The sequence below is a fragment of the Onychomys torridus genome, chromosome 13 (genome assembly GCF_903995425.1).
Source record: "Onychomys torridus chromosome 13, mOncTor1.1, whole genome shotgun sequence".
Taxonomy (NCBI): domain Eukaryota; kingdom Metazoa; phylum Chordata; class Mammalia; order Rodentia; family Cricetidae; genus Onychomys; species Onychomys torridus.
Window position 1 is genome coordinate 58407108 of NC_050455.1, and position 25848 is coordinate 58432955.

The 25848-nt window shown below is 38.9% G+C and overlaps 1 protein-coding gene across 3 annotated transcripts in view; it reads right to left on the reverse strand.

Moving 5' to 3' along the window:
- Positions 1-25848, reverse strand: part of Rab27b (RAB27B, member RAS oncogene family) — a 147743-nt gene that overhangs the window by 43570 nt on the left and 78325 nt on the right. Inside the window, exon 3 of one of the 3 annotated variants that reach the window (XM_036204782.1) lies at positions 17380-17724. The exons of the other annotated variants lie outside the window; for them this stretch is intronic. The gene's annotated coding sequence lies outside the window, so the exon portion shown is untranslated. The remainder of the gene's footprint in view (positions 1-17379; positions 17725-25848) is intronic. 3 annotated transcript variants of the gene reach the window in all.

Genomic DNA, 25848 nt, shown 5'->3' on the forward strand with positions numbered 1-25848 from the left:
GAAGGAAGGAAGGAAGGAAGGAAGGAAGGAAGAAAAGAAAGTAGAAAGACTGGATCACATCAGGTTGCTTAGCCTAAATGAGAATTTTTAAGTTAGAAAACTAAAATTTTTCTTCTCTCTGTGAAAGTCTATAAAAGGCATTCTGAATATTGTTTTAGGTGTTACAGATACAGTTTCTTCAGTAGACAAAACTTCAAATAATCCCTTAATTGTTCATCAGCATATAGTCTCTGAAATCAACATTCTCCACTTTGGCCAACAATTCCATCAATATTTCAAAGGCCAGATTAGCAAATAGAAGAGGACAGGTTAGAATGAACCGGAGACATGTACATTTTGCAAACCTTATGGGGACATGGGAAAGGCCAGAAAATAGACCAAATATGTGATCCAAGGAAATAGCCAGGGTGAGTCTCAGGGGCCTAGGTCTCTGGGTGTTTCTCATTGAATAACTCTGTCTAGAACTCTTCAGAACACAACTAAGAAAAACTAAAAGGAAAACAATATTAACTTATTTCACAATTTACTTTTTCTTATTTAAGTGAGCATTTTGTAACAATTCTTGCTGGGATGAAATCCAGGAAGAATTTTATCTTCCCAAACATACCCCCATCCTAAATGTAGGCAATGTACCAGGCTATATGACCAGTCATTATGGTGTTAAGCTTTCTAAGTGAAATTATAATGAGTTTTGGTCCAATTCTTTAAGATAAACGTAACAATTTCTATTGTGAGATTATCTTTCTAATATGATGATGAAAAGACATTAAACCTAGTATTAGTGTCCATCTGGCTCCCACCATAATTCCCTTTTCATCCTGATGCCAAATAAAGGTAAAAAGTGATAGAAGGCAGGTAAAGAGGCAAAAAGAATGATAAATGTATTTGTATTATCAGCCAGCCCCTTCAGGATAAAGTGATATAGATTCTCAGGAATTCTAAATGAAAACTAATATCTCATGGAATGAGTATTCACTGGTTTTCTTCATCCTGGACTTTTCTCCAACACTAATCAAACTTCATGGACAATTCATTCAATGAATGTTTTGATTATTGACATTCACAAAGTACAGGTATTTTAACTCATGGTCATTGGCCATAGCTGATGGCTAATCCAGTATTCCCTGTACAAAGTTAGGTCCTAGAGACGATATGCATGCATAAAACATAATTGCATAGCCTGATTTATATATAAACTTGACGTGATTCCTACAGTTGTACCTTTTTAATCTTAGATCCCACCCTGATCAGTAGGGAACTCCTGCATAATTTCCTTGGAGTTGAAACAAGATTCAGGAGATATCTCAGGAAGTTCCTGAAACTTACCATATATGCAAGGCCCCATCTTCCTCCTCAAGGTTATACAAGCAATAAATATATACAAGGAGCTACTAACAAGTTATTCAGACATTCATCCCTCATGCTGGGATGGACTTTTGGTGACACAGCTACTGTCGAGTTGTGCACATGATGCAAGTAATATCTTGCCAATATTCCTATAAATAACTTCACTAAACTAATTGTTTCACCAAGGTAGACTTTGGTAATAATGTTACTTTGGTCTGTTATCTCTTTCCTATCTGGGGTGAAAACACACTTACTCAGGTTTCCCCAGGAACAGTGTAACACAACAAACCCTAGCACACTTATATAATGACTATCCTTCTCATTCTATGGATTTTATCCTTCCTGCCTTGTGTGTAGAACATTAACCTAAACCTATCCAAATGAATGATCAGCATTCTGATGATAGCCTTGACTGGTCCAAGTTTGTGCTTTTTTAAAATAAAATATTCTATACTTTGTAATCTGAAAGGAAGAAAAAAAATGTCTAACTCTTTTCAGCCAAACTTGAAGAAGCATTGTAAAAAGATTTTGCATTAGCATTACATTTTAGGAGACTCTAGTCTCCTTTGACTGCCTGGTACTTTAAAGTATTAGAATCAAGCAGACTGAACTAAAGATGTGTCCAGTTTCCCAGTAAGCCAGTTTACTCTGTTTTCTTTCTTAATACTTTGACATTGATCTCCTGACTCTACTGATATATGGTAGGTCCATACTGAGGAGGTTTAACTGTACCCATTATTTACATTGATTGCCAGGTGCCATGCTAGTAGTTCGGTGTGTTTAATACCATCCCAGTCTCTAGAGAATAAGAAGAGAAAACAGAAGGCAAAAGTGAAGCATTATCCTTGATACCACTTTACAAACAACCTCAAGGTAAGTTACTCTTACAATAAGTTAGAAGCAATCAATATCTCTTCAGTAGAGGGGAGCCGACTACCACTAAAACAAAGAATGCATGTGGTTGAAAATCTAGAGTTGTAAGTTTTTCATGCCCAACAACCTTTAATAAGTGTCGGCTCTGTAGAGCACCACTCTATCTCTATAACTTCCAAAACTTCAATTACAAGGAGACATTTATTATTATTCCCAGTCAGGTGATGTTTCTTGTTGCTACAATAACCTGCTGTATCAACTACAGATAAACTTGAAGGACAAGTACTGCCATTTTGGAAATAAATGTGTAATTGCTCATTTTTTAAAAAAGAAGAATGTGTGAATTTAAATGTTTTTGTCTGAAACTAGCAAATCTGGGGAAAGATTATCAGTTGCAGCATACTTTCAAATCAAGAGTAATGATTTATTTAGATAAGCCTTTGGTTCTTGAGAGTGAAGACAAGTAACTCCTGGTAGCAACGGTTTCTTATATTTTAGTCAGTGTTTGATTTTTTACCAGTACACAGAGGAAAAAGATTTCTGTCTATCATAGTGATAGGTACTTGAAGATGTCCTGACAAACTGGTTATGATTAATGATTTGTTGAGACTGTTTTAATTTTCTTTTAGGCACACAACTTTACAAAAGCCTTTTTGGGAAAATAGTCTTAAATTGTATACCATAAAATGAGACTGTAAATTACGTCAGTGTGTTTTACTGAGCGTCCTAGTAGCTTTACAAAGAAAACACCATAAAATCTGAGAATTTTAATAGTGATCAGATGCAGGCTTTCATGATGATGCAATAACACAAGAAACTACGAAGAAACCTCCCTATTTTTTTTCACATGTTCATGTGTGCTATGCACATGTGTTTGTGGTGTATGTACACATGTGCTTGCAGGTATGGGCACCTGTTTACTTGTAGAGGCCAGAGGAAGGCTTCTTGTGTCCTTTCACTCTCTGCCATGTTTCTTTACGACACTATTGAATCTGGAGTCCTATGTTTTTGGCTAGGTTAGTGCTCATGCTCAGAGAGTAAGTGTTTTTATCCCCTGAGCCATCTCTCCAGCCCTCAGTTATCCTTTCTCACCAACAGTGAAGCAAATATTACTTTGTTGATTTTCACAAATGTCACCAAGGTCTTGAAAAAGAATATTACCTGAGGATAAATGAGATACATGTAGGAAAACAGAATCAAATAAATTTTAAGAAGAACCCAGAACAGAATTTCCCATGGTGAATCAATTAAGTTTGCTTTGGGGCTATTATTTAGATACCTAAGACACTTGATCTTACTTGATAGTTCACAACATTGTCTAACACGTTCATGTAGCAATGCCAGATGTCATTTTGTTGACCATAATTAATAAGGTATGATTTTGCCATTAAGGAAAGGCAACTGTTACCTCCTTGTAACGCCTCAATTTTAATTCCTCATTCTGTGGGAGGCGTCTGTTTGTCTAGGCTGGCAGCCTACAAATTGAATTGAATAGTGCACTGGCTTCTGTTTCTAAAGGAAACAAAGGATAACAAACTGAGGTCAAAAATCACTCTCAGGTTACTGTGAAACTTCCAAAGCACAGTCAGCCAGGAGCCATTTTACGATCACATGTCTGAGGTTGCCCATTTAATTTGCAACTATGAGCATGTTTGGAGAGCCTACTGTTACCTATCAGCCTACTTCTGTTTTAGTAGTTGACTCAGGTTGGCTCTGAAAAACATTCACCATTATTGATAGAATGTATGGGCTTCTTGGCCAGTTACTATGACTTCAGCCTAGAGGGTATAACTGCAGCATCTGCTCGCTCACTGATGAGTATTTACATATGCTCAGAATACTCACAAGTACCTGGGACACTGGGACATTTAGATTGTCAGATATCTAGTCACATGTTTTAGACTGTTGTGGTGATATTGTATTCCCCAAAATATTGCATACCCTAATAAACTTATCTGGGGTCAGAGAACAGAACAGCCACTAGATAGACATAGAGGCCAGAAAATGGTGGCACTCACACCTTTAATCCTAGCATTCCAAAGGCAGAGATCTGTCTGGATCTCTGTGAGTTCAAAGCCACACTGGGAACAGCCAGGCATGAGGACTCACACCTTTAATCCCGGGAAGTGATGGCTGAAAGCAGAAAGGTATATAAGGCATGAAGACCAGAAACTAGAAGCTTCTGGGCTGTTTAAGCTTTTAGGCTTTTAGCAGAAGTTCAGCTGAGATCCATTTGGATGAGGGTTCAGAGGCTTCCAGTCTGAGGAAACAGAATCAGCTGAGGAATTGGCAAGGTGAGGAAGCTGTGGCTTGTTCTGCTTCTCTGATCTTCCAGTGTTCATCCCAATACCTGGCTCCAGGTTTGTTTTTATCAATAAGACCCTCTAACAATTCGTGCTACAGACTGTGATGGTGGAAAAGCCTTAAAATCTAAGGCCAATTCCTTTTTCAAGGGACAGACTTAATAGCTTCTACTGGTACGAGAGCCAATGCTGTTTCTGTAAGGGTGAGCAGATGTTCAGAACATGGAGTCTAACTTGAGCATCCCTAGATCTGTGATGTAATAGAGGTTCAAATGAAGGCAGTTCGAGAAACTCCAGGTCATTCTGGTACCATCCACATAAGCCACGCAGCTTTAAGTTCTTTTTACCCCAAACTGTTTTGGCAAGTCTGTTTTTGACTTTGGATTTTTGCTACGCATAAACAAGAAACTATGCTTCTTGGGAAGAGTCAAGAAAGCCAAACCAAAAGTGATTGTCAGTCTATAATACAATGGTTTAACAGCGGTGCATGCTTTCACCCGACAGCCAGGTCAAACAACGGTAACCTAAAGTGATTCATAAAATACTCGTACGTTTTCCAAGAAGAGCTTCTTCCTTCCCTAAGAATAGTAATAGTATTTATTTATTTATATTTCCTTCCATGGAAATATTTACAGTAAAAGTATGTATTTATTTATGTTTCTTTCCCTAAGAATAGTGTTTGTGCCTTTCTCTTCATGTTTTCATACTATAAACAAATCCAAAGACATTGTTTACAGAAAAGAGCTTGGTGCCTATAATACTGCTTTACACACATTCAAAACAAATCAGAAAAAAAAAAAACCACATTGATCTTACTGAAGAGAATATAAAGTATTGATGAATTTACAGATGGGTAAAATTTAGAATATTTGAGTTGGATGACAGCTTAGTGAATAACATAAGCAACACAAGGCGCCAGGGGAAAAATAGGAACCAACATGGTTCTAATCATACAAGTTCATAGGTATCAATTACATGTCTCACTCAGATGTGAGTCATTTCAGTGTTTTCTTAGGATTTCATTTTCTGTATTAATAATCAAAACACTTGGCCTGTTGGTAAATTGCCGGGAGATTTTATAAAAACACACTTGTTCACAGTTCTATGTTTTAAATAACAAATTCATAACAAAGAAATATTTTTGTGCCTGGATGAAAGACATTAGAAGGGACACAGAGAATATATAAGCTGAATGAGGAGGTACATAGTATATTCTCAAAATTCATAACAAAAATACATATGGACAGTGAGCGGCTGCCAGATGATCATATATAGGATGTTTTCTAGGCTTTTGAAAACAAAGAACTAGAGAGACATGGATACTTAACAGAGGTTTGAGAAGAGAAAGAGAGAGAGAGAGAGACAGAGACAGAGACAGAGAGATAGAGAGAGACAGAGGAGAAACTTCCCTAAATGAAGTGAATCACTTCATATTTTTCTAAGTCAATCAATGAACAGTATTTTACGTATTACTAAAACCCATAAAATAATTATTACCTGAAAACAGTTCTTCAGTTCTTTCAAAACATCAAGATGTATTTTGTTATGCATTGACAGACTGATCTTATGTTTAAAATGTGTTAAATTTAGTCATGGCAATGCCAAGGCAAAGCTACTGAAGAAAATTAAGAAAGTTAATTTGGGCTAAAGTTAATAGTAACTTGGTATCAGTTATTAATAAAGCCTTTATTAATGGACTTATTCAATCACTTTAGAAATCTCTAAGGATCCCATGAGGTAGCGCATGTCCCAGCCAACTGAGTTATGACCCATCCTATTTCACAAGGTAGCTGGGAGACAGTGTCATTGAAATGAGTCAGAGGGCAAGGGATGGATGATGTTATACTCATAAACTAAGAGCTGCTGGTATATTTAATATGTTCTTCTAGTTTAGCAATGATGTTAAGTATATAGAATCATATATATTGTATTTTCCTGTGTCTACCAGAGCTTAAATGGCATTATAAACCAAAACAGAGCACTGCTTATAGAAAGGAAATAATGATAGTTGTTAATAATAATAATAATAATAATAATAATAATAATAATAATAATAACAACCACTTCAATAGGGTGGCTCATTCTCCCCATAATTCAAGGCCATCCTAAGAAATGATACTTGGTCTCCTGGATGTTAGTGGCCATCTCCTGCCATTATTTTTAATTTTTACCACTATGAATTCTTCTGAGAGACCTATATCTTGATTGGTATTTTCCAGAATAGATCCAATTAAATAGCCACAGGCACCTCCAATGGATTCATGTCTGCTTTTCTTTCCCAGGTCGTTTCACTTTCTCTTTCCTGGATTTGAGTTTTGTTCACCATGCATTATTCATCTACCAAATTCTTTATTAAAATCAAGGCAGCATCTTCATTTGTATAAAATTTCCCTTGTTTCCCACCACAGCTTGTTAGGGCCCTCTCTCATTAATGTTTTCCTGATCTGATCCCTTCCCCAATTTTTGTAAGTAGAGAGATTTTGTTTGTTTGTTTGTGTTTTGTTTTGTTTTGTTTTTTGTTTTTGTTTTTGTTTTTTTTTTGAGACAGGGTTTCTCTTTGTAGCTCTGGCTGTCTTGAAACTCTCTCTGTAGACCAGGCTGGCCTTAAACCACAGAGATCCACCTGCCTCTGCCTCTGGAGAGCTGGGATTACAGGTGAGCACAATTAAATTGAGATCTTTTCATTTGCATTCCTAACCAACAATCTCTCTACACTTCAACCTCTCAGGCTTACTTCTTGTTACTATGCTGCCTTCTAAGAATGATTTCACAGTGTATGGGGTTGCAGGTATCTACTCACAGAACTTTACCAGGCTCCATGTTCTTTATTTTATCTACCTATCTATCTATCTATCTATCTATCTATCTATCTATCTATCTATCTTTCTATCTATCTATTTATTCATGTTTTTGAAAAAAGGGTTCCTCTATGTAGCCCCGGATCTCCTGGAACTTGCACTATAGACCAGGCTGGCCTGGAACTCACAGAGATGCCCCTGCCTTGCCTCCAGAGTGCTGGGATTTAAGGTGTGCTCTACCAGGCTCTTTGAGAGCAGAGACTTGGCCTGAGATGCAAACACAGTGTTGACCACACAGAAGGCACTTAATACATTGTTTAAGTCAACAAATTCAGATGGACTAAAGTCACATTGGAGATTGAATTGCAATTGTCAGGCTCCAGGTGGTAAAAATCCAATGCTTGAAGTGGTGGTGGTAGTTGAGGGGGAGCAGCCAGGCACGCTGATGGCAGTTAATAGTTTCTGGGTAGTGAATTGTAGGAATTAGGAAATCACCGAACTGCTTGTGTTGTTCCCTTTATTTGGGGATGTCTGTTGGAAATGTCAGGGAATCCGAGGTTTAAGTCCAGCTGAGGAGGCACCTGAATCAATAGATAGCCAGTTTCTTGTTGTAATAACAGCATTGTTAATTTTAACTAGCTTGACCTTTCCCTTAAAATTTACACTGTGCTACTACAGTCAGAACGTGTGCAACCCAAAGAATGCCAATAATTCTTCGATTTCTTGTGTTGTGTTTATCCTTTGGATCTGGTGACCATGCATAGCACAACTTTACTATGGAAAAAAATCAATTTGAAAGCAGCTCTGAGGTATTTTTAACCCTCACACTCTACTTTCTATGTCTTTTAAAAACACAATTTCTGAAAAAATAATTAATAGAAATGTTTCTACTGGTTACAAAATATTTGTTCCACAAATGCTACATTTTAAGGATATATAGCCAACATTCATGAGTTTTTAAATGTATTCTATTAATTTCATATTATTCTATTATATTGTTCTATTAATCTTAATTAGCAAACACAGGAATGCGAGTCATTGTGGCATTTCATACATGTATCAGATTTCCTTCTAAATTGTCCCCTTCCTTGACTCGTCTCTCCATGCTTCTTTGTGGTTCACTTGTTAAGATTTTAGGTGTAAGAATCAACTTCAGAGTGCCTTAAAGAGCTAAGAGAAAAACAGATACAACACACATTCAATAAAAGAGTCTGTGCTTTCCTGAATCATAGAATGTTGTGTTTTTGGAAATAGCATAGTGAAGAATGCATATTCCCTGTAGGGAAAAAAAAAAACAACAAAACTTCATCTATTTGCCCCAATTTGTGTGAATATTAACATTTAAAAGAAATAAATGGATATGACATAGATGTCTTCTCAGTCATTCATAGAAAGAACTATGATCTGTTTGGTTGTTGTAAGCCAGTTAGCCTATTGAGTATCTAGCTGTCAATATCTGAGATATTGACAACTAACCAAGATTTTACAAACAAGTGCCTTGATGATTAAGGTAAAGGAGATGTCCAATGTCATGGAGGCAAAACAGTAGGTGTTAATATAGGGAACTGAGCTCAGGGATATTTGAACTCAACATTTGAGTGGTCCTAGAATTTTCATTTTAAATTAGTTCTTGTTCTCAAAGTGGGAAGTCTTTATCCTAAATGTCTTCTAGATTGATTTTAAGGAGCCACCTCAGTTCTACAGACTGCTTAGGCCTTACCTCAAGACGGCATTTCACTAAAGCAACTCTACTATGGCCCCTTCTGGAAGCTGCTTCCCTGGTCTCATACACAGCTCTACTTAGAAGATAAAGAGCACTTGGCAAGGGTGGGTGCTTCGAGGAGTCACAGCTTGAGGTACACTGTTGGGATGCAGAGAGAATAGTCTAGTGGTGTGAGAGTCACCTTCACAGTAGCTCAGTTCTCATCCTGTAGCCTTTGGGAAACCACACCAGATTCAATGACACAGGAAACATGCAGCACAGGGCTTCTCAAGTCTGCAGAGAGAGGACTGAATCTCCAGGCGGCTATGACTCTACCCACTGAAGGGCTCAACATGCTAGACAAGAAACCTTTCCCTGTACTCTTGAACTCTTTGTCATCTTAACAGAATGGATTCTCATGAAGTCTGTCAATTCCCAACACTGACCGTGACAGGGACAACCTCCAAACTAAGGATAACAACAAGAGTTACTATCAAGTTACACATCCTCCCTTTGCCCAGTTGGCTCTCCTATTGAAATCAAACAAAGGAGATTTGGGGAGATAGTACAGGCTAACTTCAAAATGAGAAGCCCCCAATATTATTCTGGGGAAATCCCAGGAAAAAAGTGAATCTGTATGTGGCTTTCTCATGTGATATCAACTGAGTGGTCTTTATCAGCTAGCACTAGTTTCCAACTGAAGATTAAAAAGTGGTCTTGTTTCTATGACTCACTATATATCTTCTTGTTTCATCATGTTCCCTCTCACTCTCTCTCTCTCTCTCTCATGAATGTGTGTGAATATTTACATGGATTTTTTTTCCTGTGCTGTCCCCAATGGAGCTCTAACATCCCAACACTGACCAGCAGCATTCCAGAGTATACTATATCTTATTATGCCTAGGAAGATTAAGATCAATCATGGAGCGGAGAGGCCCAGGACTTGGGACTGGTGACAAGTTTCCATATAGTTAATTGTAGTGTAGTCAAAGCTTTACAAAATTAGCAAAAGGGTAGTGTCATTCCTGCATTTGTAGCCTTTAGAGGAAAACTTCAGAAAATTACAAGTCTAGACCAATCCAAGGAGGCACCCAAGTCAAGATATAGCTAGTCTAGATATTAGAAATGGTTCTGTTCTTTCTAAGCACTAAGAGATGCTCATTTTAGTGGGACATGTTGCAAGATATTTGAGCAAACTGTGTAAAGATGTGTCTTTGTTTTACCTCCCTTACCTAAGGTACCTGACAGGGTTAATAAAGAACTGAACAGCTAGTAACTAAGCAGGAGAGGGTAGGCAGGACTTCCATGCAAATATAGGAGCTCTGGTTTATAATCTGGTGTGTAACAGATTTCCCCAATGAGACACAGAGCAAGTCCGATGTACAGAATAGAGGAAAGGTAAAGAGGCATGTGGTAGAATGTAGATTAATAGAAGCAAGTTAATTTAAGCTACAAGAGCTAGTTGAGAACAGCATAAGCTGAAGCCAAACTTTCATAATTAATAGTAAGTCTCCATATCATTATTTGGTGGCTTGTGGTCCAACAAAAGTCCCAACAAGAAAGACCTGTTACAGGGGCATGGTGGCTCAGGCCTGTAATCCCAGTTCTCAGAGCTAAATCAGAAGGATTAAGAGTTCAAGGCCAGCCTGGGTGAGCGCAGATCAAGAGACTGTCAAGGAGAGTAGATGACTCAGTTTTTTCATTCCTTCTGTAAAGTGAAAAAGTTTAATTTCATTCTATATTTTATGTATTTGGACATGGCGATAAATATTTATCTACAGCATGTCTTATTGGTAAAAATAATACACTCCAAGTAATGACTAAGTACTGAATCATTTTTATAATAAGCTTCCTGGGCCCTGATTACCTTGCCTAAGTTAGAGTGGAGACATAGGATATGAATCCACTTTTCTTTTTCTGGTGTGTCCATCCATCCAATTTTAATTGCTTCACTTTTCTAAGCAAGTTGAAGCAGCAGAAGATTGTGTTGGCCTTGAGTCACTGTAACTGGAAATGAATGTATGTGCTACAGAGGCAGGCTAAAACAAGGACTTGTAGTTAACCTACCAGAATGATTTTCCTTTATAGACTTCCTCTGTCTCCACTCCTCACAATCTTCCCACATTCTTTTTACCTTACCCACTCTCTATACCTTAAATACGTAGATACAGAAATGGAACTGGGAAAGGAAAGGAAAGAGTGGCGCCCAACGTGGGGTTTGTAAACAAAACAAAACAAAACAAAACAAAAAAAAGGGGGAAGTGCTGTGAATATCGCTCTGTACAAATAAAATGCTGTTTGGCCAGTGGCTAGGCAGGAAGTATAGGCGGGACAAGAGAGAAGAGAATTCTGGGAAGTAGAAGGCTGGGGAGAGACATCACCAGCAGCCGCCATGAAAAGCAACATGTAAAGGTACTGGTAAGCCACAAGCCATGTGGCAAAGTATAGACTAACAGAAATGGGTTAATTTAAGATAGAAAAAGTAGATAACAAGAAGCCTGCCATAGCCATACAGTTTGTAAACAATGTAAGTTTCTGTGTGCTTTTTTGGTTGGGTCTGAGCGACTGTGGGACTGGCAAGTAAGAGAGATTTGTCCTGACTGTGGGCCAGGCAGGAAAACTCTAACTACAAAAGAGAGAAGGAAATAAACATGAAGCAAGATGTGTAGACTCCTCAGGTCTAGTGCTATAGGGCAGAACATTTGAACAATCAAGAGCATCAACAGGAGAAAGTCATGGTGTGGAGATGGACTGCCATGTCTTTTAGCAACACACAGTGCTGTGCTGGCAAAGTTTACTTAATGACAGAGTAAACTTAACTGTTTGCTGTAAATCACCCAGGCATGTGCCTATCACTGCCTCCAATGAAACAGCTTTACCTGCCGAAAGTAATTTTGCATATTTGAACATTGAACAATTATATAAGACAGGGTCAACCTAATTTACTTTGATCTGTTTTATATCTCACAATTAAAATTTTCATGATCACTTCTTGAGTTTTTATCTATACTCCCTACCAATGATTCAACATGTTGTGTTCTCAGATATGTGTGATCATGCTTTGAATTATAGCTGCAAGGCCATTTGATTGCATTTAACGTAATTTCCTTCCTAGTGGAGGCCACAGACACAACACCCCTGGCAAATAATTCTTTTGTGTTGCCCTTCTTGGTCTTTGTCAGTCCCAGCAATGGTTTCCCAAGGCGCATGCCCACGCTCACCCATGCTCCTTTCTGCCTCCTGCTTTCTACTCTCTACTCTCTTCTCTCAGGTTCTGGAACGCATCATGCTCATTCCAGGCTAGAAATCCCATAGGTGTTTTGGCTCGGCCTAGTTGGTTCTTCTTTGGTTCTTTCCCTGACCAGTACCAGATATCCTTCAGGCTTCAACTGACTTTCTGTGTCTGCACAGAAACCTCCTCCACTCCCACTGTGACTTTTTCCCATTCAAAGAAATTCCTTGTGCTCATGAGGAATGTTAGAGGTTTCTCTTTTTCTTTTTAAGTCCAATGCTTCCATTTGGAATACTGTGGTCTTTTATTCAGAGATAAGAATGCAAAACCTACACAGCACACTTTGGTGCACAGAATGGGAGGTCAGTGTGGGCAACATGAAGATGGGAAAGGAGGCCAGGGATGGAACTCAGCATTAGATCAAGCATGCTGGGGGCTGTGGGGTGCAGTCTCCAGCATCAGACTGGGAAGGGGAGGACAGAGAGATTAATTTTCTCACTTTCTCTCTCATTGATTCAATGGCATAAGACGTTCCCTCATTCACTGCTTTGTTCTGAAAAAAAAAAAGTTTAATGAATTGAAAGCTCTTTAGCACTGACCCAAGCTCACTCTTCATCAAAATACATTGAGAACTCACACAACACCTTTGTATTTCTTTGTTCTACAAGCACATTTTAAAAATGTATTTTATTAGAGTCTGCATAGAGCTTCTAAGTTTTTCTGGTGCTCTCTAATTTCTATTTCTTTTAGGATTAGGTGAAAGCTACTTTCAAAACTTTATATTAGTTTTTCTGTATATGTTATTTGGAGAAGTCCATCAGTTGTTAAAGTTTCCCATGTGTTCACACTGCCGTGCATGATCACACACTGCTCATCTCAGCCTTTATCTGAGCAACATCTGACAGCACTGTCCATTCTGTAAAAACTCTTCTCTTAACGTTCATGATGACAGTGTCATCTGATAACTGTCCTATCACTTGACCAGTGTTCTGATGCTTTCTTTATAAGATCCTTCAATGTCAAATCAAGCCATAGATCAATTCTACAACCTAGATCTCACACTACCCTAGCTCTCTCCAGTTGATGTCTTGAAGACCTTGCATCTAGCTGTGTGTTGGCTTATTACTCCTGATTAAAAAAAAAAAAAAAAGCTTAACTGGCTGTTTCCATCCAGAAGCCCAAAAAATACCTCAGTTGGTAACCGAGTCTTTACCTCCCCCTTAAATCTTTTCCTTACTCATCTCTACCAGTCTTAAGAAACAGTATTATCATCTACCCAAGTTGTTCTTTATGCATTGGAATGACCATTTTCAATCTTTCTTTCTATCATCCCTACCATTTACTTGGCTTATTATTAAGTCCATTTTCTGAATGGATCTGCTTTTGTCAGAGACTGCCGTTCCAATGCTTATCTACACTGCTGCCATTGCTGGTCAATCAGAGTAGCCTTTCCTCCATCCTTTCTTCTATTGTGGTCAAATTATGATCACTGTCTTCAAGGAAGCCAGAGAGATGGCTTTAACAAGTTACTTTATTAGCTATACAATGCTTTCTTAACAAATGCATAATAAGTTTTTGAAGAGATGACCATGAAAAATATTCCAATTTTATCAGTTCAAATGCATAGTGCTCCTCTGCTTCTACAGCGGAGTAATTTAAATGCCTCTAACATAGAAGCTTTTATATACAGTTACATAGCATTTGCACACAATCTGCACAAGCATTACGTATTTTAAATCTATACCTTAAACCATCTCTGGAATAGTCATAACCAACATAGTGTGAAGGATGTGCAAATAGCTGTTACAGTAGATTGCTCAGGAAATTATAATGAGAAAGGACTTGTAAATGCTCTGTACAGACACCATTTGGCTCCAAATATTTTTACCCAAAGATAGCTGAACACATAGATATAGAACTCACACCCAAGGAGAGGCAACTGTAAGCATATATTAAACTATCACACTCTACCTAAATATATATAACTACTAAATATATATTTATTTATATATTTACATATTTAGTAGGTATATATATTTAGGTCAAGTGTATATGTATATGTATAGCTATTATATTACAATAAAATATGTGTTTATCCAAGACTTCTCCTGACCAGTGTCATTATATTTACCTATTACCATGCTTTCTTTAATAATAATATTAAACATTGTAGGATTATTAATTTGTTCACTTCTCTCTCCCCACCCTGGGATGTAATGAGTGCATTGCAGAGTCCTTCTGTCCTTTGAGCATCTCTTATCCATGGTGTTTAGAAGAACATTAATGCTTATAATGAACTAGGGAAGAATTTGTTGGAGAATGTTTCATAGGCTATTTAGTATAGCTTTTTCTCATTCTACCTAGAGTGAAAACCCAAAGCCAACTATTTATTAGCACCTTCAAAACCCTCTCTGACCTGGCCCTATTAGTGCCCCACCCAGGGAATGTGACTTACAAATCCCAGCTCCCTGGGTGTTCAGTCTGGAATTGTCTCCAAAGGTTCACTCCCTCAGCTGCTCCAGATAGACATTGAAATAAATTCTCAGTAGGACTCGCCCTGGTACTTAGTCTGCTGCCTGGCACTCCCACCCCCCCCCCCACACTACCGAAACTTATGGAATAACTCTCTCCTGCCCTATACTCTATTTCTCTTTATCACTTGTGAGTCATGTGTCATAGAAGTAACCTGTTCATCTTGTCAGCTCTTTGTCCCCAGGTAAGTAGTAAGACCCACAGGGTTAGGGATGCCTGCCTATTTTGTCCATGTCTGTCTACAGAGCCAATAATAGTGCTTGATGCTATTTAGAAATATTTGTTGGATAAATGAACAAGCAACTGAACATATCACTTTCTCAAGATATTGAATGAGTTAAAATACTGAATGTATGAAAGAATTCTTTTAATCATTTATTAAACAGAAATCCATTGCACATCAGTCTTTTGCTTACTTAAGGAGGGCGGAGGAGAGAAGCTCAACACTTGAAGGACAGCAATAGTGACGGAAAAGAGCCTGGAATCAACCAAGAATATAGTGCTCAGAACAGGTCCATCTAGTGATGTTGCCACTTTCTGCATCTACAGACCATCTACTCCATACCTCATACGCCTAACTGTGAAGAAAGCCAATCCTTTGGTAGGCATCTCCACAAATAATTCATAGCTAACATGGGGTTTGTCCTGTCTCTTTTTATTGGAATTGTTCTCCTGAATCTCAGCATTACAAGTGATTGCTTCAGAGCTGAACTATTGGTTAACCAGCCTTGATGAATCAGCGCAAGAAACTGTACCCATTGTGAGATGAGCTTCATGTGACTAGTCAGTGTGCCTTCCATGCTCTACTAGGCCAGCATTTCTTAACCTGTGGATCATGAACCCCTTGGGGATGAACAACCCTTTCCTCTCACAGGAGTCACCTAAGACCATTGGAAAACAGAGCTATTTGCATTATGATTCACAAAAGCAGCAAAACTGCAGTTATGAAGTAACAACAAAAATAATTTTATGGCTGGGGATCACCACACCATGAGGAACTGTATTTAAGGATCACAGCATTAGAAAGGTTGAGAACCACTGCTCTAGGCTGAAAGCCAAACTCCAACTTTCTAAGAATGGGGGAAACCAGCAGATGCCATCTCTGAACTACGTGGGACTTTGACATCCTTGTTTCTAGAGGAATAATTACCTAAATGAATGCCCAACCTGAAACAGGAAGACAGAAGTAGTATCATGTGGCACACCATGAGTTAAGAGGATTGCTTTCCCAGGGCTACCTTCCTTATCAGGTCAAACATGCCTGTTCTAGAAATGACCTATGAGGAGGGGGAGCTGTGGTTTGCTTGCATTTGACAGATTCTTTTTATTGCCACTTGGCAAAGATGAGAACAGGCTTATCCAGTTTCATCAGAAATGTTTTGTTTTCCACTCAAGAGCAATGATAGTAACAGAGCATGTGAGTTCATAGTCAGTCCTTCATCAGAGAAGTCTCCTTAATGTTGGAGTATCTGGCAAGTGTACGCCTTGTGGTGGATCCATCGAAGTTCCTGCTGGTAAGAATAGTGGTCTCATGTGGGTAAGGAATTACCTTTGGAAACTCTGAAAACTTGCTATGGGAGTGGACAGGGCGGCATCAGAAAAGCACTTCTCTCATTTTATAACTATAAACTGAACTTTACAGTATCTTACAAATCCGCTGTACTTCTCTACTTGCAAGAATGCCAATGTCTGTCTTCAACTACTTTTCATAAGTTACAACCATTAACCCAGCACATTGTATGCACATGCAAGTAAGTATGACGATGACTAAATATTGAGAACTGTGGGTATTAAGCAGACTCAAGTCAAAACCCAGGTCATTACTAGTAACCCCGAAACTACATGCAATCCATTCAAACTGCCGTCCCACAGCCTTAGTTTTAGGTCATGTGGTAAAAAAGCTGGCAAACAGGTTACTGGTGTGCAGGCTTTAACCAGATATAGCCTTTTCCTAGGAAGGCCATTACTGCTTACCTATCTATCACCAGAGTCAATGGTTTCCAGAGGCGTAGTAAGACAGTGTTGCGGTGGGGAAAATCTTGGAAGTGGGTATATTGAGACCACTGGCAACAACACTCACTTCCCACACTCACTCCCTACATGCAAAACTTTGACCCAAATCCAAAAGTAATGGGGCAAACACTGGGTCACAGAAAACACTCTTTACTTTCTGTGGCTGATTCATCTTAAGGAAGTGCTAAGACAAGTCCTGTCCCTTGCCTGGCTACCCTCCCTTGGTCCTTTCTCTCTTCTTCTTGCTGATAATAATCGCTTTTTTTTCAAAAAATACAAATGGACCTGCCTCTGTCCAATGTTTAGTTTGGGTTTGCTTTTTGTTCTCATCAACTGTAGGATAGGCACACACCAAAGCAAAGGGGGTAGATCGAGTTTGCGGGGTGGGGGTGGGAGCATCTGAGCAGGAGCGGCCCCCAAGTCTGGCTCCCTAGGTTTTCTGCAGGCAACAGATGGAAGGCTGCAGGCTCAGGGCCTGCGCCCTCCTCCGGGGTCCCCCTTCCTTGAAGCCCGGCGGCGGCCCGCACCCAGAGTGGGTGGGACTGAATTCCAGCCGACAGCCGCCCTTCCCCAACTCACCAGCTCGGGGGACAGCCACAGCGAGGGCTCTGGTGTCAGGTTTCAGGGCCGCTCCGGTCTTCCTGAGCTCCGGGACCCACCAGCAGCCACCGCACACCCGCAGCCTCACAGCGTCACGGTCATGGGCACCGCTCCCTGCGTCTGCAACCTGTGGATCCCGATCGGTGCAACGCCAGGCGGTCCCCAACCTCTGCCTGTCCCGAGTGGCAGGGCTGGTAGCACCACCCGGGAGTCCGCCTAGGCGGCTGGGATCTGGAAGGTTTGTGTGAGAAGAAGGCGTGTCTCTGAGTCCTAACGCGGATGTGCCTGGCTCACCTCGGGCCAGTCTTTCTGGTGACTCAACCTCTGCAATAAGAAACACACTTGGCTGCTGGTGGGTTCTCCACGCTGTGGGGGTGCATTCCTAGCGGCCAGCTCGTTTTCACTGACTTATTTTTCTGGCTTTGCGCTGCTGACACCTCTTTCAAAGAGCCTGGGGGAAGGGTGGGGAGACCAGCTTTCATACACAGCTGGCCTCCACCCCAGGGGGTTGTGCAGCTTCCCAGAGCAAAGCATCCAGACTAGGCTGGGAATGGCACAGAAACTGCATTTCTAAAGTTAGGTCACAGACATAAGAATGAAGAAATCCTTACTTCCTAAAGCCACCTGGGGACTAAAGGGTCACTGCTAAATAAAATAATAAACACAGCCACTGAACTAGTATTTGATAAGTTCACAGTTTGTGGCAAGTCCTATGCTAAATCAACACTTTGGGTTTTCCCATTAAATGAAGATCCTGTGTAGCCTTTGGGCATTACATTTTGGACATGCTCGGTCATCCCTAGAGTTACAGACAGGGATGGTCAAGGTTAAGGATACAAGATTAAATATATATAATAGCATTTGACGTATTCGTTCGCAAAGAAAATAGTTCCAAACCTGTTGCATGGAGTTAGGAAGCCGATGACAAGTTTTAATTGTTTAACTCATTCCGGAGCCTGTGCTTCAGAGTTTAAAGATCTACTAGGGAGCATTTCTTGTGAAAGGCCCAAACCACAGCCTAGCACAAAGATTTGCCATCCTTGAAGACAAAACGTAATAGGGCTAGTTAGGGCTACAGAAATTCTTAGACAGCTTAGGCTGCACGTGAAACCTGTCTCAAAAAGAAAGAGAAAAATGGCGGGGTGGGGGGCGGGGGCGTGGATGGGTGGGTGGGATTTGTAGCGTCAATGTGAGACAATCCCTGACACTTTATTTTATAGAACTGTTGCCCACACTCACTATTTTAGTAGCACTTAATCTACTCCATCCTCCCAAAGTACTAATTTGAAAAACCTTTTAAAATATTTACTTATTGTATGTATATTAGTGTTGTGCCTGCATGCATGCCGGGGCACCGTGTGCATGTCTGGTGCTCTTGAAGAGGACATCCGCTCCCCTGGAAGTGGAGTCATGGATGGTTGTGAGGCACTATATGGGCGCTGGGATCCAAAGCCTGCTCAGTTCCTCAGAAAGAGTAACAGGTGCTCTTAAAAAATCGAGCCGTCTTCTCAAGCTCCAATATCATTTGACTCATAAAAACTGTTTTAACAGTTCTAACAGGAAAAACAAACAAACAAACAAACAAAAACATGTGAAGGTAATAATTTTAAAGGCTCTTTTGCGCCTGGGGTTTATGTGGCACAAATTAAACTGATGAAATTTCTGTCTCATTCAACAAAGTGGCTCTGATATATATATATATCATATACATATACACACACACAGATATCATTGTAATTGGGAAACTTCTAGATAAAATGGCAAATTCGTCACCTGTGTTTCATCCTCCTCTTGCACACAAAAAATAAATCAATTTTGAACTTCTAAAATTAACTTTCTATCATAAAAGGAAATAAAAGAGACAAGAGACATCACCAGACAAAATACACTGCAATGGATTCTCTTTAAAGACATTCAGCCACTTGGAGGCAGGTATTGACTTGGAGAAGCAGTTTACACAGTGCCTGTCCACAGGCAGAGCTAAGAATGTGGGGTTATCAGCGGTTCTCCCCCAAACTCCAGCAGACTGAGACTTTGTAAGGCAGGAACACTGGCACAGACTGGCAACAAGTGGTGGAGTGGGGCCTTCATTAGAGACATGAACACAGAACACTTGGACCCGAAGTTCCCTCCCCAGTACCATGTAATCAAACAAGTTCCTTCATCTGCTTCTTCCAGCCTCTAGTCTTCCAGAGAATGAAAATAAAAGTCATGGGTGGCCTAACATGAGCTGAACACAGGCCCTTTGACTCTGCTTCTAGAGAGAGTGAACAACAAATTAATCCTCAGCAAAGCAGAAAAAAAAAGCTACATAAAACATTGGAGGGAAAAAAAAGTGACCAAAGCCAATCCTAGAAAGTTCGAGAAGATGACTTTTTTCTGTGTAGAAAGGGATGGAAAATGAATTTTTAAAAAAATGCTTTAAGAATTCCACAAATAAAGACTATGAACTTGTGGGATCAAAGGTTCCCTTTACATTTACTCGTTAATTAAATACACACCATTCTGAGATAATAGTAACCCATAAACATTTAAAATCATTCACATAGGGGAAAAATTATCTGTGCTGAATTTCCCAAGAATAACAGCAAAAGTAGACATCTCTTTGAATGCCTTCACAGCTTAAAAATGAGTTTATTTTGAATCTAGAATTGTATGACCAAAGTAAAGCCATGTAAATGATGACATTTTCATGTTTTTGAGCACTCAAAATAACTCATTTCTTCCACATACCATTTGAAAAACAGCTTTCCAAGAACAAGCCAATAAATCAGGAAAAGGTAGAGCAAAAACCAGAAAACTCAAGTCCAACATGAGAGAAAAATTAGAGTTCCTCAGAGGAGTTCTCATGAAGCAGGCCAGGGGAGGAGGAAGGCTTGAAGAAGGTCTATCTCCAATCAAAACAGAGAAGGTAGTAGCATTGATGTCTGTACATCAGGAAATTATCCACTGTACTTGTCAGGATCCTTCTGGTCTCCAGAGCATCCCTCTATAATTCTTTCTGAGCTCCCTGCATGTTGGGGAGCATTGAATTGAGTTTTAGTCAAGGGTATGTGTCAAAAATAATAGCCAAAACTGCTAGATGACATCCATAGTGTGACTCCTGACAGCCTCCCTTCCTTTCTATACCTATTCTTTTTTTTTTTTTTTTTTGATAGTATTCAGATGCAATGAAAGGAGCACTCTGAAATCCTACAAGATAGTAAAGATTCTTTCTTTTTTTGAGGCAGGGTTTCTCTGTGTTACTTTGGCTGTCCTAGAACTCACTTTGTAGAGCAGGCTGGCCTCAGATTCAGAGATCTGCCTGTTCTGCCTCCCAAGTGCTAGGATTAAAGACATGCAACACCACCACCCAGCAACAAAAAAGCTTCTAAAGAAAGAAAGTTATGACCTCAAAACATAGTAGGCAAAGAAATTCCAGCTGTTACTTCTGAACTATGACATGAGCAAGAAGTAAATTTGTATAATGACATTAAGGTTTTGAGATTGCTCTGACTGTCACAATTTCAAAGAACATTTGAAGGCAACTTTGAGTAATTTAGTATGTGTACAAAGTAACATACTAAATTTAAAAGTACATAACATTTAAAAGTATCTTGGGTCGGGGATTTAGCTCAGTGGTAGAGCGCTTGCCTAGCAAGTACAAGGCCCTGGGTTCAATCCTCAGTTCAAAAAAGAAAAAAAAGTATCTTACAAACTCCAGGAAAAACAAACCATTGTATAAGAAAGGAAATCCATGATAGAATACTGTTTCATTCTGGTGTGAATATAATCCATATGATAATATTCACAAATTACCCAAATTGCAATAAAAGTATACATGGAAGGTGAAGAGAGGGAGAGACTGTGAATGTGTATGTGTAAGAAAGCTAACTGCTTTCTCAATTCTGACCACATAAAGTTAATGAGTATTATGTAAGATGGCTGAATAAAAATTACTGGGCTATCAAACCATTTAGAAGTATGAAAGAGCAGCCAGAAAACATGACATTTTCCACAGCATTGAGCTCAGGACTTAGGGGAAGATCTGCAGATTCTTTAACACCAATTTCTTTCTTTTCTATTTTTCATTATTTTTAAAGATCTCTCTCTGTGTCTCTCTCTGTCTCTCTGTCTCTCTCTCTCTGTCTCTCTCTCCTCTCTTCGTGTGTGTGTGTGTGTGTGTGTGTGTGTGTGTGTGTGTGTGTGTGTGTACACAGGTGGCATCAGAGATCAGAAGAGGGCATCAGAGCCCCCTAGAGCTTGAGTTACAGGTTGTTGTGAGCCACCCTAAGTGGAATCAAAGGGGGAATCACAACCTGGTCCTCAGGATGAGCAGGAAGTACTCTTAACTGCTGAGTCTGCTCTCCAGCCCCCTTAAAGATTTGTCTTTACTTGATTAATTTTTTTAGCGAATTTATTTTTTGTCAATGTCATATAATTCTTTCTGGCCATGCTTTTTCCTCTGCCCCCATTATCCCTCTTCCTGCTCTCATCCCCCAAATCCTAATCTCATTTTTATGTCTTCTTGTTTTATATTACCTTAATAAAATATTATTTGGAATCCTAATCCTCCTACCACCACCTCCCTGATGAGGGGATCATGCATGTGTGATACAATGCTTAGCTCAAGAAGAGATAGATAGACAGATAGACAGATAGATAGATAGATGATAGGTAGATAGATAGATAGATAGATAGATAGATAGATAGATGATAGACCGACAGACAGATAGATAGATAGATAGATAGATAGATAGATAGATAGATAGATAGATAGATAGATAGATGATAGATGATAGATAGACAGACAGATATATGATAGATTTAAACAACAAATGTGTTTGATTTCTTCTCTCTTGTCTTTTGTGGAATGAGCTACAGATGTTATGGTCACGATATTGACTTTGAGTCTTCCCTATTTTCTTCACAATTTCTCCTGCTTGGACTCAACACTGTTGATCTTCAAGGTTTCCAGATAATTTCAGTCCTGCAAAGAATGACAGCAAAGGTGTGTGTTCCGGAGCAGGCAGAAGGGTGTGCCTCCATCTTCTGATTGCTAGTTCATGTGGAGTCTTCCTAATCACAAATAAAAATCAGCTCCTCCCCAGTCAGAAGAAACTCCAGAGCATGACTAACCAGTCACAAGACCGGATTCCCAGGCCGTGCCAGTTGTCTTACCTACTACCAAGGATGTAACTTTAGGATATGTGCAAGCATAAGAAACTATTTTAGACATGTTTTCCACACTGGGCACACAATTACAACTGTATCTGGACCATCCATGAGCTCTGACCTTACAGTAAAGTCTAATCTCATTTTGCCTCACCTTCTTAGAATGTGAAATGAGGAAACCTAATTTGGAGCTTACTGTAATTTATGTTGGATTCTTTTTTTCCTATGTTAAAGGAAAATACTGTGGATAAGGCTCAATATTATTGCCATCACCACTTGTAATCAACTTTCTCTAACTAACTATGGATGTTTTAGTATAGCCATTCATGGTGGCATGTTCACAATGTAATATGTATTATATATTATATAATATATACACACACATATATACGTATACTGACTTTTTTTTTACCTTTCCTTGAGACTACCATTGTCAAGATAAAATTTTCCTTAAAGCTTCTCTGTTTTAGAGTTAGAAATAAAAAATGAAATGTTTGCTAAGTCTATTCTGTTTTTAATAACCATCAATAAGTTTTTAACATTTAAATTATAACTCAATCTAAGCCAGTCCTTCATTCATTTTGATACAAACATGAGTTTAAAATGTTACAACAAAATCTTTGGAACTATTGGAAATAGTTCAGTTAGCCCCTCACCCCATGATTCTGTGACTTTTGTGATTTGAGCCAGGCTCCTTACTCTCAACTTGGACCTGGTGTCCAGAAGGCACGTCTAGCCTCTTGATGACCTCTGGTGCTCTTGTTGACACAACTGGACCAGTCCCTGCCTCATCCTCACTGTCACTTTAGAGAAGCTGTGTCAATGTCAATGCCACATCATATAAATATAGAAAATGTTGACATTCACAATTTTTTTACCATCTTACACACAACTAAACCATATTCAATAAACCAGTTGAAGATTCTCAAATCTCATGAACATGAACATTTAAACAAATTTTTAAAAGTTTTATAGACAACTTGATATAGCTGTTGAATTAATACTAATGATATCACAGAGGCTATACATTTAAATATCTAATCTGTGAATTTTTTTTGTTTGTTTTTGGACATAGGGTTTCTCTGTGTAGCTTTGCACCTTTCCTGGAACTCGCTTTGAAGACCAGGCTGGCCTGGAACTCCCAGAGATCAGCCTGACTCTGCCTCCCGAGTGCTGGATTAAAGGCATGTGCCACCACCACTGACAAAATTTACATTCTTATCTCATTGGCTAAGATTATAATCTTATTTATCTGCAAAGTAACAGTCTTCTTACTTGAACTTTTTGAGTAACTCATTGTAATATATTTTCATCTATATAGAATTTTAAGAACTGAATTAAGGTTAGATGAATATTTCCATGATAGTAACATTTTTTTAAAGTGGGAAATTAGTTTCTAGAGATGGTGTCTTGCAACCCAGGCATGCTTAGGGCTAATGATCCTACTTCTCCCTTGCAAATGCTGCGATTATAGGTGTGTACCATTACTCCTGGTGAATTTTGTTTTAGTAAATATTATGTTGTTTAATGCTCTTAGTAAAATTCTCTTTCTGAAGTGTCCTATTTTGTCGTGTACTGGATAGAAGCAGGCTGCTGCTTCTTGTATTTTTCATACAAGGTATCTTGTTTTCAATGGCTTTGAGTTAATTTATAAGCATCCTCCTGAAATTCTTCAATGACTATTTAAACTTGTTCAGCACAACTGATCTCTGAGAATTTACATTAATATTGAGCTCAGGACAGACATGGTGCAGCATTTCAGAATGAAAATAGTGTGACTAATAGCACTAACGCTTGGCTCTCTGAGTCTCAACTACAGTTTATTAGCAGTAAATGCTCAAGTCCTTGGTCCGAAGGGTTTGTCTTATGATAATCTTGGAGTTTGTCATCTACTTTTACTTTTAAGTTTTCTTTTTGTCATTATTCTTTGAGTTGTTACAGAAAAACATTATTTTTTAACAGTAAAATACTAGAAAAGTCAAGCCGGATAATTCCATAGAATGATAAAGTAAAGTGGGCTCTTACAGAAGAGAGAAAGCAAATACCCAGCCACCAGGGAACAATGGTCACTATTAACAGTCATCAGAAAATGAAAACTAAAAGAACCAAGTGTGGTTATAGGCGGTGTGCAATGAGATCAAGCACTGACGAGGATACAGAACAAGTGAAATATTCATCTACTAGTATGAATGTAAACTGGTTTGACTATTTTAGAAAACTGTAACCAACTAGATACACCCTATCTTAAATGCACAATAGCTAGAACTTGGCAATAAGTTTGCCAAACATCATTTATAACATCTGCCTCTTAACCACAAATTTAAAAATTATCCTCATGTCCATTAAGAATACAATTAAGAATAATGTATATTCATGAAACAGAATATTACTCAGCAGCAAGAATGAACTCTGACTGCAACAACATTAGTGAATTGCATTGGCATGATTCTGAATAACTCAATTCAGGCACAATAAATATATTCTGTAGGATTTCGTACATAAAAATGTTAAAGTCAGACATATCTAATCCATAACATTACACGTTAAGACAGTGGTTATCCTGTGGGGATGGAGACTGTGACTGAGAAGCATCACAGAAGTTTCTAATAATGCTTCCTTTCCTCATTCATATGCTAGTTATGTGTGTGTATTTCTTGTGTGCCTTTCATCCAGCCTTATGGTTTGTATACACTTGTGCATTTTTTGTCCTTTTAATGAAAATCATCTTAAAATGCAAGCTAACAACAAAATAAGATTCAAATGAGATGGAGGTGGAAAGGCATGAAGGACCAGATGAAATGGAAGTTGGGCTAGCAGAGAGAATGCCTGCTCTAACAGTCACACTTCACACACAGAACAGATGATTCAATCACCCTGTCTGGGGTGAGACAAGCAAACGTGTTGTTCAAGAGAAGCCTTAATCCATTCACAGGATTAAGACTAAAGGGAAACTTCTTTCATGCTTGGAATGAGGTTTTATACTAGTCCTGAGGAGCATCCATATAGTAAATACTTACAGGGAGTGCCTGGGGCTATTTCTCCAACTGCTATCGGCTCAGAAAGATCACATTAATAAATTATGGAGGAAAAGTAAGCAAGTAATTCAATGGGAAACAAGCATTTGGCAAACTGATTGATGCTCATGAACTTTGATTTTATCAAGGAATTGATGTCAGAGCAGGAACTTCTATGGTTATGTTCTGAGGCAAGAGGACTTTGAAACACATCACCCCAAGATTGCTTGTGGAGTGGCCAGAATTTGTTCTTTGTTAAAGGAAGCCATGTGATATATAG